We start from the raw sequence: 17094 nt of genomic DNA, 5'->3' as shown, positions 1-17094 counted from the left end.
TTTCAAATCCTGGAAGATGATGCTGTGAAAGTGCTGCACTCAATATGCTAGCAAATTTGGAAAACTCACCATGGCCACAGAACTGGAAAAGGTCAGTTTTCATTCCAATCCCAAAGAAAGGCAATGCCAAAGAATGCTCAAACTACCACACAATTGCACTCATCTCACACGCTAGTTAAGTAATGCTCAACATTCTCCAAGCCAGGCTTCAGCAATACGTGAACCATGAACTTCCAGATGTTCAAGGTGGTTTTAGAAAAGGCAGAGGAACCAGAAATCAAATTGCCAACATCCGCTGGATCATCAAAAAAGCAAGAGAGTTCCAGAAAAACATCTATTTCTGCTTTATTGAATATGCCAAAGCCTTTGACTGTGTGGATCACAATAAACTGTGGAAAATTCTGAAAGAGATGGGAATACCAGACCACCTGACCCGCCTCGTGAGAAACCTATATATAGGTCAGGAAGCAACAGTTAGAACTGGACATGGAACAACAGACTGGTTCCAAATAGGAAAAGGAATATGTCAAGGCTGTATATTGTCACCTGGCTTATTTAACTTATATGCAGAGTACATCATGAGAAACGCTGGGCTGGAAGATGTACAAGCTGGAATCAAGATTGCCGGGAGAAATATCAGTAACCTCAGATGTGCAGATGACACCACCCTTATGGCAGAAAGTGAAGAGGAACTAAAAGGCCTCTTGATGAAAGTCAAAGAGGAGAGTGAAAAAGTTGGCTTAAAGCTCAACATTCAGAAAACGAAGATCATGGCATCTGGTCCCATCACTTCATGGGAAATAGATGGGGAAACAGTGGAAACAGTGTCAGACTTTATTTTTGGGGGCTCCAAAATCATTGCAGATGGTGAACGCAGCCATGAAATTAAAAGACGCTTACTCCTTGGAAGGAAAGTTATGACCAACCTAGATAGCATATTCAAAAGCAGAGACATTACTTTGCCAACAAAGGTCTGTCTAGTCAAGGCTATGGTTTTGCCAGGGGTCATGTATGGATGTGAAAGTTGGACTGTGAAGAAAGCTGAGTGCCAAAGAATTGCTGCTTTTGAAGTGTGGTGTTGGAGAAGACTCTTGAGAGTCCCTTGGACTGCAAGGAGATCCAACCAGTCCATCCTAAAGGAGACCAATCCTGGGTGTTCTTTGGAAGGAATGATGCTAAAGTTGAAACTCCAATACTTTGGCCACCTCATGCAAAGAGTTGACTCACTGGAAAAGACTCTGATGCTGGGAAGGATTGGGGGCAGGAGAAGGGGACAACAGAGGATGAGATGGCTGGATGGCATCACTGACTCAATGGACGTGAGTTTGAGTGAACTCCGGGAGTTGGTGATCGACAGGGAGGCCTGGCGTGCTGCAATTCATGGGGCTGCAAAGAGTTGGACACGACTGAGCAACTGAACTGAACTGAACACGGTATAAATAGCTCAATACCATATGCTTATTGCTTTCCTAGATGCTGACTGTGTCCTTTTAGCTGTATTTTGCAGTGGCTGGAGAAGTTCAAAAATACCCATGAGAAAGCACCGTGTGGTAGATGTATATGGTTGGGTCGATGTGGGGGAGTACAGTGCACCATATGTAAAATATTATTTAATTATATAACAGCTCATAGTTAGGCTGTGTACTATTTTTAAAGTAGATGAAATGCTATTAACTACTCAAATGTAAATAGAAAATACTAGCTGTAGAGTGCTTAATAATTGAAAAGGGCAATAGATGAGTCAGTCTTTACACAATATAATTTACAAGTGCTCAGACTTATGAATATCAAATTTCAAAGTTAGAGGAGAAAATAAAAAGGTATAGCAATGATATTACTGAGTAGTGAATTACTGATTTTGTAGAACATTCTCCCTCAAACACTATCATCTTCTTTTAGCTACTCAGGCAACTGCCCTCCTTTTAAGGGGTGGTGGTGGTTTAGTCGCCAAGTCATGTCCAACTCTTGTGACCCCATGGACTGGGAACCTACCAGGCTCCTTTGTCCATGGGATTCTCCAGGCAAGAATACTGGAGTGAGTTGCATTTCCTTCTCCAGGGAATCCTCCTGACCCAGGAATCAAACCCAGGTCTCCTGCATTGCAAGCCGATTCTTTACAGAGAGCTAGAATAGGGAATGATTACATTTATCACTTTAAAATATTTACTTAAAGATTTTAAAGCCATCTATTATACCCATTTACATCAGTTAACTATAAATCATTGGCCAACTGGTCAAAAAAAATGAACTATGTTAGACTTTAATATATCCTTTCTATAATTTAAAACTCAGCATGTAGAACATTAAAAGCAGTACTGACTGAGATGTACATCACAAGTGACTGACTTTCTTATGTTTACCTATATGTGTTTTCAAAGTTTTCTAAGATGGCCATGTATAACTTGTACAATAAAAATTGTTTGTTTATTTAAGAAGCAATGCATACTCTCCAAATTAATGGAAAAAAAACAAAGTGTGAAACTGGTCAATGAAAAAGGGAAAGAAAGAGCACCTGCACAGGGACAGGGGCAGACAGGCGTCCCTGGCTTCCCAGTAAGTGTGCAGCACCCCGCAAGCCGACGGCAGGAGCACCATGCGGCTGCGGCAGATGGGTGTTCACAGTCTCTTCAGCAGGGTTATTTCCTTCAAATGCCAAACAGAAAATGTCTGCATTTAAACTCTCTCCAAAGCGGTAGATTTCAGTTAACATATCACATGAGGTGTTTGTTACAAGAGGACGGGTTAGACCACAAAGACATCTCAGAGGAAGGAAATCACAGAAAATGGCCCTTTCCGACTCCAGGAAGCTCCCTATCCCCATAAGTGCTTTGTCTAGAAGTCCACGCACTCGGAGGACACCACCCAAGTAGCCGGGCATGTGACTGTGACCAGAAGCCACCCCTCCCCACTTCCGCAGGAGAAGTAACTGTGAAGGTCCAGAATTAGGCCAAATGCCCAAGACTGCTGTGACAAGAGGTCATTTAGTTGTATCTAGCCTTTTTACATAAAAAGGATTCACCAGATTTGTGGAATTCTATCTGTGAAGATGTCTCTACTGAGAACTAAGGGTCCAATTTTGACCCTCTCCATGCCAATGAAAAGCATAATAGTCAAGAGAACATCTTTGATCAACTCAAAAGGGTCATGCCCAGTTATCCTATACCCTTAAGACCGTATCCTCCAAACACTAACTTTTGAGCCTTTTTACATCTCAGATATAACTGCAACAACCTACTGTTACTATTCTTGGACCATTCCAGTCCACTCAGCACTAACCCCAATCACCAACAGCCCAATAACATTAATTAATTCACACCCTCACCACAATTTCCACATTTCCAATAATGTTGCCTAACTACTTCTATTCATATTCATTGGAAGGACTGATGTTGAAGCTCCAATACTTTAGCCACCTGATGGGAAGAGCTGGCTCACTGGAAAAGACCCTGATGTTGGGAAAGAGTGAGGGCAGGGGAAGAGGGTGGCAGAAGATGAGATGGTGTTAGATAGAATCACCAATTCAGTAGACATGACTTTGAGCCAACTCTGGGAGATTGTGAAGGACAGAAAACCCTGGTGTGCTGCAGTCCACAAGGTCGCAGAGAGTCAGACATGACCTAGCAACTGAACTACTTCTATTAAAAATATATATTATGTAAAGTATTTAAAGTATATATTACATTACCAATGATAACTTCTGTTAAGTATAAGAAAACCAGGTTTTCAAAAGTAAAGGTGTTAAAATGGTAGATGTTATTTTATTTCAAGTTAAATAATTCTACCCATATACAGAAACAAAAAGGAAATTTCTGGCTTCTGAGAAATGTACTAGTCTTTCAAATTATCATCTCAGGATATTGCTTCTGAATGGATTGAGCATTTTGTGGCCACTGATGTTATACTTTAGTCAATTAAACTGCACCTAACAAATATTTACTGAGTGCCCACTCTGTGCTAGGCTGGGTACTTGGCAAATAAAATTGAATATCTATCTGTGATTCTATTAATCAAACAGTTTTTTAAGTCTCTATTTTCAACATATTGTGTATGTTTTACAGTAGTTTTCAAGAAAACTAACAGAATTGATCAAAATTGGAAATAATAAAAGAAAAGCTTCAGATTTATTTGTGGTTCTTGCCAGATAAATTGTTTTCCATGTACACCCTTTTCATTTTAATTCATTTCACTGGAGTATGGAAAGTAGATAGACACTCAAGTTAAAATGGGTATAAAATGAAAACCTTTGGTTTACAGAACAATATTAGAACAAAGGTCAAATATTCATTAAACAAAAATATATTTTCAATTATATACTATTTATTTTTACTTATAAATTGTGAGGATGACTCAATCTACATGATTGAAGTTCTAGCACACAGAATTAAAGATTCGTTATTATTACACAACTCTCTACTTTTAACAAAGCTCGATCAACTATTTCTAAAAAAAACTCTAAAGGAAAAGACAGTGAGAAGGAAAGGATCCTATGAAGGTACATGAGACATACATGTGATTAATTAATTGTCTCATACATTTTGTTTTCTTAACCGTTTTTTTCCTTTTCTATGTCCTTTCCTTCCTCCATTTCAATACTACCTTTTCCACCCTTACCTATTTCCTTTTGAAACAAAACCTCTTAAAGGAAATAAATCTCTATCAAGTGATACAGAACAGTCAAAGGAAAAGTGAATTTGCGCAGGGTTTTAGGATGTGGAAATAAAAGAAAAGAGTGGCAAGAGGGTAAAAGAAGGGGTTCGCAAACCAAAACCATCACAGACGTATCCAAGAAAATAGACCTGTAAGTGAACTTTTCTCCTATGTTCCATCAAAATATACATATGTTCCCTATAATTCAGGTGAGTTTCTCAGTCATAAATCTAAGAATTTCCTACTCTCTCCCCAATTTACACGTCCATTTACTGTTTTAATCTGTGAATTATACTCTGCTGAAAATAAAAGTTCTTTCAAGATTTAAAAAAAAAAGAAAAAAAATGTCCATCCTCAGCAGGAGTGTGGTCTGAGCCCCAGCCTTCTGCTTTAAACAACCAGGGCTATGGGCTAGACAATCCATTAAGCTTCTTTCAGCTCAAACACTCCAGGAAGCACACTGATGGGTGCAGAGTGGGGGACTGTTCAGGAGAGGCGTCACAGCATTGTTTACAACCAAAGGCAAACACTGTGCTCAACACCAAGGGACCATATACCTGAGTGAAATGTCAATCAATGTCCGATAACCTCAACGAAAACACAGTGTAGTCAGAAAAAGACTGAGAAGCAGGCAACTAAAATGAGAATGAGTGAAAGGAACTAGAACATGTGATGGGACAGAATTATTAGGATTTCTGCTGTTAGACAAAAGGGATATGACTCATGTCATAAAGAAACACAGTCTTAACAGGGATTAATGGGGGCAATTTTGACATCTAGAAGGAATGGGTTTCAGGAGATAATTGTAAGAGCTAATATTTATTTACCCTCCATCAGGCATGGCATTAACTAAACTGGGGAATTAACAGATTCAATCCTCATGATAACCCTGAGTTTGATATCATCAGCATCCCCACTTCTCAGATGAGGAAACTGAAAGTAAGAAACATTAAGTTGCCCAAGAGCCCAAAGCTAGTAACTGATGCAACCACGATTCAAATCAGGCACTCTGACTCCAGAGCTATAATTTTAAAAGTACATACTGTACTTAATTAAGTACAAAGTAAATATGTAGAGGTGGCACACACTCTCTGGTATATACACACACATAAATGTATACACAGACATACATATGTTAATGGGTTTCCCTGGTGGCTCAGTGGTAAAAGAATCTGCCTACAATGCAAGAGATGCAGGTTTGATCCCTGGGTCAGGAAGATCCCCTGGAGGAGGAAACAGCAACCCACTCCAGCATTCTTCACTGGAAAATTCTATGCACAGAGGAGCCTGGTGGGCTATAGTCCATGGGGTCACAAAGAGATGGACACAGCTGAGCACACATGCACGCACATATAGTCCTACAAATAAATGGATGATGGACCTATAGGAAAATAATTTATCTTCTGCTGTTCGCATCTGGGAGGCTTGTTTCCAGAAGAAAACACATGCTGCTATTTATAGAAGGGCCAGAATGCTGGATGGACCTGATTTCTTAATCTCACAGGAATTTTCCACAATTTTATATTTTAATTTTTACCATAATAAAACTTTCAAAATTGACATTCCTTTTTACAAGCACAAAATTAAAATACCTTTGTGTTTCTGCATTCAGATATCAAAATCAATCTGAATAAATATAACCATAGAGCATCTCCATTTTTGAGCTGTTCATCAATCTTTCTAAACACTTTCTGGAAAACATTCACTTATATCTGCAGTGGAGCACAAGGCTCTGAATGCCTTCTTAAATAAAAGGGTGGCCAGTCAGCCGTCTGTATAGGTAGATTCTGCATCTGCAGATTCACTGAAACCAATCCACGTCAGGTGGAAAATATCCAAGTAAACAAATTTCAGAAAGTCCCCAAAAGGAAAACTTGAATTTACTGCAAACCAGCAATTATTTATACAGCTTTTTCATTGTATTTATAACTATTCATATACCATTATACCATCTGGAAATGATGTGAGGTATATGAGAGGATGCGTACAGTATTATATGCAAGTACTATGCCATTTTATATCAGGGACTTGAGAACCCCTGGATTTTGGTGACCTTGGGGGTCCTGGAACCAGTCCTCATGGGTACTGAGAGAGTACTATGTGAGGGTTTTAACTATGTTTAGAGCTTTCTTCCTGTGCCTTTATAGTACAAAAGGAGCCTTTACACTTCCTCATGGCAACGACGCTGCCATCCAAGGCCATCTACTACTACTGTGTATATTAATGTCTCAAAATCTATATTCCCTTTTTTTTTTTTTTTTTGCCAATAGCTCTGGGTTACATAATTTGAAATACAACTATCTCTATTCCCTACTAGCATCCTCAGTGCAGTCTGACCTTAAGATTCCCAGTAAGAGAAGTTCACTTATTTTACAGACAATATAATTCTGTTCTAACAATGTAAATGTCAACTAAAACACTTATTTACAAAGCATTCATTAAGAAAGAAAACAAAAAAAAGGAAAGAAAACAAGTGACAAACAATACAAATGAAAGCAAACAACAAAGGTATCTAGTCAGAACAATCCTTGTGTTTTAGCAACTCTTTGCTCTCTGGCAGACTATTTTAATAAAGAGCTTCAAAAGAATATCTGGAAAAAAAGTGAATAGTTGACAACTTTCCTCAAATTTTTACACTTGGGATGGTAAACTCGAGAAACACAGATCTAAATATTTAAGTTTCTGGGTGTTGGTTAACAATGGCAGCAAACATCACCCAGAGACTATTACAGCAGCCCAATCTTTTGCTTCCTGTTTCCATGGAAACCGACTGAAGGCAAAGAACATAACAGTAAAACATAATGCATTTTTTTAATTCACCTTGTTGACCCCTTTACTTTACTAAACATGGCACATAACAGGTACAGAAACTGACTGCCAGAAAATTCACAATTCATTCAACCCATATTTGTCAGTCATGCTGCCTGCCACGCACCGGGTGACTGTGGAGCACTCACAGTGCCTGCCCTCACAGAGCTTCTCCAGTGCAGACACCAGGCATCCAGGGACAGAGATGTGTAAGAGCCAGGAAGAGTACATAATGTGTTATTAGGAAAGCGTGACAAGGAGGCTCAAAGTACTTGAATGTCAAGGAAACAGAAAGAAAGCTCATTAGAAGGTGTGAGGAAAGCTGGGGAGTCTGCGGGACACAAGTAACTCACAAAGCGCCATGGACAATGTTAAGGATTCAGGTGTTTATCCTATAAACAGAAAGCAGCAAATGAAGGGTTACTTATGGAGACTGACACGATGAGATCTGCATTCCCGATATACTAATGGATGGGGAGTCTGGTTAAAAAGCCAGCAGAGTAAAAAGCCAATTTGAACTCATACGGTGGAGGTGTAAAGGGAGCAGTCTGAGAGATTTAGAAGGTTAGATGGATGAATTAGATATTGGGGGAGCAGGGCTGAGGGCAAGAGAAAATGTCTGGGTCATTCTCGGGCTTTTAAAACAGAGAGCGGGCAGTGCCATTCCCTAGGGTCTGGTGGAGGAGAGGTCATAACATAGTGTGACATGACTGTGAGAGACAGCCATCCTAACCAGGACCCAGGTCCCATGGGCAGGCAAGAAGACAGGTCTGCACGAGGGATGTACGGAGTTTTTAGTATATGGAGGCACTGAGGCCATGAAAAGTAGGTATAAGGTCATTGAGGACAGAGGGTAGTGAGAGAACAGGGAAAGGACCAGTAAACCTCAATACTTACTAATGTCACCTTCTGACTTGTGTTTTGTAACAAACATCCACTGTGGACTGTTAAGTATACCTCAAGAGCAACATAAAAGAATATAATTGATCTTGAGCTTATTCAACCTGTCCATCTAAATTATTTGGTAAAGAAAAGGATCAGGAAGATCATCAGGCAGACAAGGACCTGCTGCTGCTGCTAAGTCGCTTCAGTCGTGTCCAACTCTGTGTGACCCCAGAGACAGCATCCCATCCCTGGGATTCTCCAGGCAAGAACACTGCAGTGGGTTCCCATTGCCTTCTCCAATGCATGAAAGTGAAAAGTGAAAGTGAAGTCGCTTAGTCGTCCAACTCTTTGTGACCCCATGGACCGCAGGCTACCAGGCTCCTCCGTTCATGGGAGTTTCCAGGCAAGAGTACTGGAGTGGGGTGCCATTGCCTTCTCCGCAGGCAAGGACCAGAGACGCCTAAATCACACTATACTTACAGGACTGAGAAAACAAATAGGAGTCACAAAACAAAACTATGTGGGGGGAGGTGTCTTCCTTCATAGTTTGATAAAACAAAATACATACCTAGTTGTCTCAGAGATAGCATAACATGTTCAGAATCAAACCCAAGATCATTTTCACCAAAACTCAGTCCCCTCTAGTGAATAAGGTCCCCAGCACTGGTTATGTGGTCATGGAGAGTGTCTGTCACTCAGTTGTGTCTGACTCTTTGAGACCCCATGGACTGTAGCCCGCCAGGCTCTTCTGAATATGGGATTCTCCAGGCAAGGATACTGGAGTCGGTAGTTATTCCCTTCTTCAGGGGATCTACCTGACCCACGGATAGAAGCCGGGTCTCCTGCACTGCAGGCGGATTCTCTACCCTCTGGGACAAAGGAATCCAGAGACTTAGAGGCTGTCTGTGATGCGGCCCTCACCCTCACCTCCCGCAACTGGCCCATTACAAAGTCCTACCAATTTCACTCTGCAGAACTTTGTTCTGACTTAACTTTCTAACTTTTATATCTTACAATCCTCACTGATTTCACTTCTCCAATCCACAAATTTTCTCACTTCCTTTTAAGTATCATGCACTATATACTATACATAGTGTCATGTGTATCCATATACTATACGAGGATAAAAAGTGTATCTGACAGATTAAGAAGAGCCGTCCCTCAGAGCACTGACCACCTAACCAGCAGGTAACCATTACATAACGACACGGAGTCATAGAAGCCTAGCTGTGAACTCACCAGGCAGGAAAGAAGCCCCCAAACAAGGGCTGTACATGCCGGGGATGCACATGGGTGGGCGTCTCCGTGCAGGGTGCTTCAGGCTCCCAGTAGGGTGACAGCCAGAGTTGTCATTCAAACGGTAGTTATTGCAATGATTCATATTTGCAGTTCTACAGTTCTGCCCAATAACACCTCACAACCAAAAGGAAGGCTGTATACAGTTAAAATATTAAAGCCTTCTAGGGTGATAGTCTTAAATCACTAAAACAATTTATTTTTTCCCCCTCCACATCTAACACTGTATTCTAATCGAATTCAATGAAAAGACTGCTTTCCCCCCTCTACTTTTAGAATAAAATCAATGTTCTCAACACTTCTCAAACTGCAAAGTATCCTAAGAGTGCCCACTACAAATGTTAATGCTGTAAATATACAACCTATAGAACTGATGAACACTGTAAGATGCACCAAGACATTTCAAATCAGCAAGGAGATTTGCTAAACAAGTAGTTTTTAATTCACCATAATTTTTACCAAATAGGCTCTAATAACTAAGTTTTTTAGCAAAATATAAAATGTACTAAACAACTACTTTTCCATGGCTGTAGAAATCAGCAAATGCTCCATTTTCTCTTACGTCATCATAAAGATAATTAAATTTTTAAAAAGGAATAAGCAACAGGGTATGATGTATAGTTTAAAAAAAGTTCAAATAATCTTTTTTTTCCTAGAATCATAATCAGCAGAGAAAAGCTCTGCATGGTAATGTTTACATGTTTCTCAAGAGAAACAATTTTTCTTGAAGTGAAGTGAAGTGAAGTCACTCAGTCGTGTCCGACTCTTTGCTACCCTGTGGAGTGTAGCCTACCAGGCTCCTCCGTCCATGGGATTCTCCAGGAAAGAATACTGGAGTGGGTTGCCATTTCCTTCTCCAGGGGATCTTCCCGATGCAGGGATTGAACCCGGGTCTCCCGCATTGCAGGCAGACACTTTAACCTCTGAGCCACCACATGTTTCTCAAGAGAAACAATTTTTCTTAATGTAATATAATTCAGATGAGACCAACAAATGACCGAGTTAAATTTCAAAAAGACTAGCAACAAGATCAGATCAGATCAGTCGCTCAGTCACGTCCAGCTCTTTGCGACCCCATGAATCGCAGCACGCCAGGCCTCCTTGTCCATCACCAACTCCCGGAGTTCACCCAGACTCACGTCCATCGAGTCAGCGAAGCCATCCAGCCATCTCATCCTCTGTCGTCCCCTCTCCTCCTGCCCCCAATCCCTCCCAGCATCAGAGTCTTTTCCAATGAGTCACCTCCTCGCATGAGGTGGCCAAAGTACTGGAGTTTCAGCTTTAGCATCATTCCTTCCAAAGAAATCCCAGGGCTGATCTCCTTTAGAATGGACTGGTTGGATCTCCTTGCAGTCCAAGGGACTCTCAAGAGTCTTCTCCAACACCACACTTCAAAAGCATCAATTCTTCGGTGCTCAGCCTTCTTCACAGTCCAACTCTCACATCCATACATGACCACAGGAAAAACCATAGCCTTGACTAGACGGACCTTTGGTGGCAAAGTAATGTCTCTGCTTTTGAATATGCTATCTAGGTTGGTCATAACTTTCCTTCCAAGGAGTAAGCGTCTTTTAATTTCATGGCTGCAGTCACCATCTGTAGTGATTTTGGAGCCCAGAAAAATAAAGCCTGACACTGTTTCCACTGTTTCCCCATCTATTTCCCATGAAGTGATGGGACCAGATGCCATGATCTTCGTTTTCTGAATGTTGAGCTTTAAGCCAACTTTTTCACTCTCCATTTTCACTTTCATCAAGAGGCTTTTGAGTTCCTCTTCACTTTCTGCCATAAGGGTGGTGTCATCTGCATATCTGAGGTTATTGATATTTCTCCCGGCAATCTTGATTCCAGTTTGTGTTTCTTCCAGCCCAGCGTTTCTCATGATGTACTCTGCATAGAAGTTAAATAAACAGGGTGACAATATACAGCCTTGACGAACTCCTTTTCCTATTTGAAACCAGTCTGTTAGCTAATTTAAATCAAGGTACAGAACAGTATGTGTTTAAAAATGTCTGTACAGATACACACATGGGTTTATAGGTGTAAAGCATGGCTAGAGAGAAAAAACTAGTGATAGTCAACTTTGGAGGAGCTGGGTTGTTGGAAAGAAGTGCAAGTATCACTTTCATTAAGTATCTATTTGTACAGACTGACTTTATGTGCGTGGGGGTATGCCATGGCAGGAGCATGTACAAAAGGAGATAAAGTCAGAAGTAGGGCTTCCCAGGCGGCTCAGTGGTAAAGAATCCTCCTGCAATGCAGGAGACGAGGGTTCAACCCCTGTGTCAGGAAAATCCCCTGGAAAAGGAAATGGCAACCCACTCCAGAATTCTTGCCTAGGAAATCCCATGGACAGAGGGGCCTGGCAGGCTACAGTCCATGGGGTTGGACATGACTGAGTGACCTAAACAATAATAAATTCTAGCAGCCACGCTTGGTTGTCACATACATGAAATTAAAAAGCTAAGTGAACAAACAAGATGTCCACATCAAAAATAAAAACAATTTTATGAAGCACTAAAAATGAAGTAGTATCCCCAAGATAATGCCTTTTCTTCACTGCTTCATCTGTTTCAAAAATAAGTAAAACACAAGCCTAATATTAAAGTACTGTATTTATCTACAAAGTGACTTTATATCCTAAGAAAGGGAGAAATGCAGTGACTGCTGCATAGTAAGAATCTTTTTCAGGATCCACAACATAGTTTATACCTATTCTGCTTAAGCTCTTTGAAATGTCCAGGGTTGTAACACTTTTCTAAGAATCAACATACAGCTGTAATAACACCAGGAGATACAGACGACTTTGTGTTTTCTTGTATTTACTTGCATTAATTAGTGCTGCTCAGGGGAAATCTGCTATTGCATTCTTTGTTTCTAAAAATGCTCTGCAACGTCAACTGATGAGTCATGGGTCACACTGAAAACTCTTCTGTACCAAAAAAAGCAGGGCATGAACGTCTTACACATCAACCGTAAAGACAGTCTCACCAGCTGATATATAAAGTGACACAGACGATGGATTTTCGAAATGATGTGAGAACTTTAAAATAAAACTGCAAAGATTGATAAAATCATTTTCCCTTGATCCCTTTCCTAATAACTGGCAGGCTCTGTTTTTCCTAATTCAGAACCTACAAACAGTAAGTGCTGTTGAGAGACTGACAGGTACAAAGTCAACAAAGCCTCAGCTCCATGCAGAGCCAGATTATCTGAGACACAGTTTTCCAGATGCCCTGCTTCTCCTCTTCCTTCCTTCCCACTTCTGCTTTGAAGTCATTTGACCGGGTAAAAAATCTCCAGGAGAGGGTACGAAAGGGCAAGAAACAGATGGGACTACTGGTGTCCTTTGGGCAGTGTTAGCAAGAAGTTTTCCTGGTGAAGAAGACGACTAATAGCAGAAATATTAATAGCTGAACCTGAAGACCAGCTGTAGCTTTTAGCCACCGGTGTAACAGATCGCTGAGATCTGACCACACTGTCTGATTTTCTTCCCAGCATTTGTCACTATGCTTCTCATTAATCTGCCTGCCCCACTGCCCCACTGTAAGAACAGGGATCCCACTTTGTCTTGTTCACTGAACTGTCTTACCACCTAGAACAGTGCCTGGCGTGTAACAGACATTCAATAAATAGTCAGCAGGAGAAAAGACACCTCAGCTGTCTCCAGACCAACAGTCATAAAAATACTGAAATTTGCTCGAGACTACTCTTTACCTTTGTTGCTATTTAGCCGCTCAGTTGTGTCCAACTCTTTGCAACCCTATGAACTGTAGCCTGCCAGGCTCCTCTGTCCATGGGATTTCCCAGGCAAGGTCACTGGACTGGGCTGCCATGCCCTCCTCCAGGGGATCTTCTGGACCCAGGATTGAACCTGTATCTCCTGCATTAGCAGGTGGGTTCTTTACCACTGAGCCACCAGGGTGGCTCCCACTCTTTACCTACAATTTATAACTGTAATGATATATCAACTTTCACCTTGCCACAATACTCTCTATGCTTATGTTTTACCATTTAAATACCATATTTGCATCAAAATATAGTAACTGTAATAAAACTGTTATCTGATTCATCTCAATTTCTGATTTTTTTCAATTCTCTTTTAAGAAAATAGAAAGACATTCTTTAAGATGGTGATGTTACTACTTTAATATTGAATTACAAATATTATCAAGAACATCAAGCTTTATCTCCCACATAGATTATCTTTCCTTAAATCCTAGTATGCTGTGAGAGCAATCTGTTTTCTATTAACAGAGCAATTTTGTTTTCAAGAAGCTCAAGTAACCAAGAATAATTCTTTATGGACACGTAAAGAACTCTGTACTATGAATAAGCGTTTTCAGAACTACCTAATGGTCTATTTTGCTTTCTTCCAGGATCAGGTTTGATTTACTGCCTCTGAATCCAAACTATAAAGAAGGAAAATTAAGTCACATTGTCACAGACTAAAATCACACTGAGCAACTTTATAACATGTAAACATTTTATAAGAAAAAAGTTAATACACATTAGATATAAGCTGAGACTTTATCATCCTTCTGTATCCTACAGAATGGTTTCATTAAAAAATTTTTTTAGTCCTCTGTGTAAACAGCTAACATATATTAAAACTCACCATCCAGATTTTCAGAATAAGTCCTGAAAGTTTTCTTAATGTTATTATATACCTTCAAAGGGTTTCCCTGGTGGCTCAGTGGTAAAAAAAAAAACTGCCTGCCAATGCAGGAGACGCAAGAGAGACAGGTTCGATTCCTGGGTTGGGAAGATCCCCTGGAGTAGGAAGTAACAACCCACTACAGTATTCTTGCCTGGGAAATTCCATGGACAGATGAGCCTGGTGGTCTACAGTCCACAGGGCCACAAAAGAGTCAGACACAAATTATTAAACAACAACAAAACCTTCAAAGGTGGACACATCATTCAAAGATGCTGACTAATATACTCCATATACCTGGAAAAAGAACAGGTCAGAGACCCAGAAAAACTATATCTATTTTTAACAAACTCTGAAATTAGTCTATTGAAGTATCAATTAATGTATCTCATCTATAATGAAAGCACAGAGCCTAAAATTAGAGAAATTAATGAGATTAATAAATATTTCATATGAGATCTAATTGTGATGGATACTTCTGAAATCTTACCAAAGGGCCCCTGACAGAATGGTCTTAAAAGGCAGACTACTGACCTTACATATTTAGTAAAAGAGACACAGAAAGCAACCATATGCAGTCTGATACCTGGCTCCTTCCCAATCACCTTAAGCAGCTTCAGCTAGCCTTAGGCTGCTGTTTCCATACTGGTGTCTCTCACAAGTATAAGATACAAAAAGGAAACAGAAATTCCAGTTGAAAAGCCATTAAACTTTGCAGCAGGCCCTTGGCATCTGTGGTCTCCTAGTGTTCTTGCCTGGAGAATCCCAGGGATGGGGGAGCCTGGTGGGCTGCCATCTATGGGGTCGCACAGAGTCGGACACGACTGAAGCGACTTAGCAGCAGCAGCAGCAGCCTCAGGCCGGGTAGTACTGCAGCACTATTTATTGAGAAGAAAAATCCACAAATAAGTGGGCCCACACAGCTCAAACCCCTGTTGTTCAAGGGCCACCTGTAGTAAGTACCATTTGAGAACTGTGTCCTTCATCAATGTCATCCATTTCCTCCTCCCACTAAAACGATTCCATGTATTTCAGACCTTTTGCTTTTACATACTGTCTCAAAAATATGTTCAAAATATTTTGTTTGGACCCTTACTTACACCGTATCCAAAATACGATTCATCTGGATTTTAAAAACTATGAAACTCCTAGAACAAAATATAGGGAGAATGTTCCATGACATCAGATTTGATAGAGATTTCTTGAATAGGACACCAAAAGCACAGGAAATAAAAGCAAAAATTGACAAATAGGATTATATCAAACTTTAAAACAAAAGACACACCAATGAAGTGAAAAGGCATTCACAAATTTGTATCTGATAAAGTGTTAATATCCAAACACAGAAAGAATGCCTACAAATCAACAACAAAAATAAAATAACACAATTTAATAATGGGCCAAAGACTTGAATAGACATTTCCCCAAAGATGATCTACAAGTGGTCAACAAGCATAATGAGAAGATGCTCAACATCACTAATCAGAGAAATGCAAATGAAAACCACAATGAGATACCTCTAAATACCTGTTAAGATAGTTACTACTGAAAAAATCAGGATAAAAGGTTGGTAAGGATGCAGAGAAAGTGGAACTCTTGAGTCCTGTTGTTGAGATTTTACAACTGTATAGCAGCTATAGAAAACTACTTTAAAAAAAATTAAAAGTAGAACTACCACATGATTCAGCAAATCCACGTCTAGGACTGAAAGAACTGGGATTCAAAAGAACTGAAAGCAGGATCTCAAAGAAAGATCTGTACACTCATGTTCACTGCAGCACTCATCACAACAGCCAAGAGACGGAAGCAACCCAAATATCCATCAACAGAGGAAGGGTATAGACATAGAGAAGAATATTCAACCTTCCGAAGGAAGAAAATCCTATTACATACTACATCATGGATGAATTGTGAGGTCATTATACTATATGAAGTGAAGGAAGCCAGTTTCAAAAAGACAAATACTATATGGTTCTAATTACCTGAGGTATTTAAAGCAATCAAATTCATATAAATGGAAAACAGAATGATGGTTACCAGGGACAAAGTGGGAGGCAGAAACGGGGAGCTGTTGTTAAGGGTCCAGAGTTTCAGTTCTGCAAAATGAGAACGTTCTGGAACCATGCTGTACAACAATGTGAACACACCTCAGACTCCTGACCTGCACTTAAAGTGGTCAAGATGGTCAATTTTATGCGACATGGTTTTTTTTACCACAATAAAAACTGAAGCAGTATAAAATACTTTTGTTAGATTATTATTATCTTGATAAGATTCCTTTTACTTTGCACACTGAAAATTTAGTATATGCACTAAGATCAGTTCAGTCAACTCACTCATGTCCGACTCTTTGCAACCCCACAGACTGCAGCAAGCCAGGTTTCCCTGTTCATCACCAACTCCCAAAGCTTGCTTAAACTCATGTCCATTGAGTCAGTGATGCCATCCAACCATCTCATCTTCTGTCATCTCCTTCTCCTGCCTTCAATCTTTCCCAGCATCAGGGTCTTTTCCAGTGAGTCAGTTCTTTGCATCAGGTGGCCAAAGTATTGGAGTTTCAGTTTCAGCATTAGTCCTTCCAATGAATATTCAGGACTGATTTCCTTTAGGATGGATTGGCTGGATCTCCTTGCAGGCCAAGGGACTCTCAAGAGTCTTCTCCAACATCACAGTTCAAAAGCATCAGTTCTTCATCGCTCAGCTTTTCTTATAATCCAGCACTCACATCCATAAATGACTACTGGAAAAACCATAACTTTGACTATACGGACCTTTGTTGGCAAAGTAACATCTCTGCTTTC

General features: G+C 40.2%; 1 protein-coding gene across 6 annotated transcripts in view; it reads right to left on the bottom strand.

Annotated features, from left to right (window-relative positions):
* LNX2 (ligand of numb-protein X 2) overlaps nucleotides 1-17094 on the bottom strand; it is a 90011-nt gene that overhangs the window by 60784 nt on the left and 12133 nt on the right. The gene's annotated exons all lie outside the window — the stretch shown is intronic.

This window comes from Bubalus kerabau, chromosome 12 (assembly GCF_029407905.1).
Source record: "Bubalus kerabau isolate K-KA32 ecotype Philippines breed swamp buffalo chromosome 12, PCC_UOA_SB_1v2, whole genome shotgun sequence".
In the NCBI taxonomy this organism is placed as follows: Eukaryota; Metazoa; Chordata; class Mammalia; order Artiodactyla; family Bovidae; genus Bubalus; species Bubalus kerabau.
The sequence above is the reverse complement of the archived record's forward strand: the minus strand, read 5'-3'. Positions and strand labels throughout refer to the sequence as shown.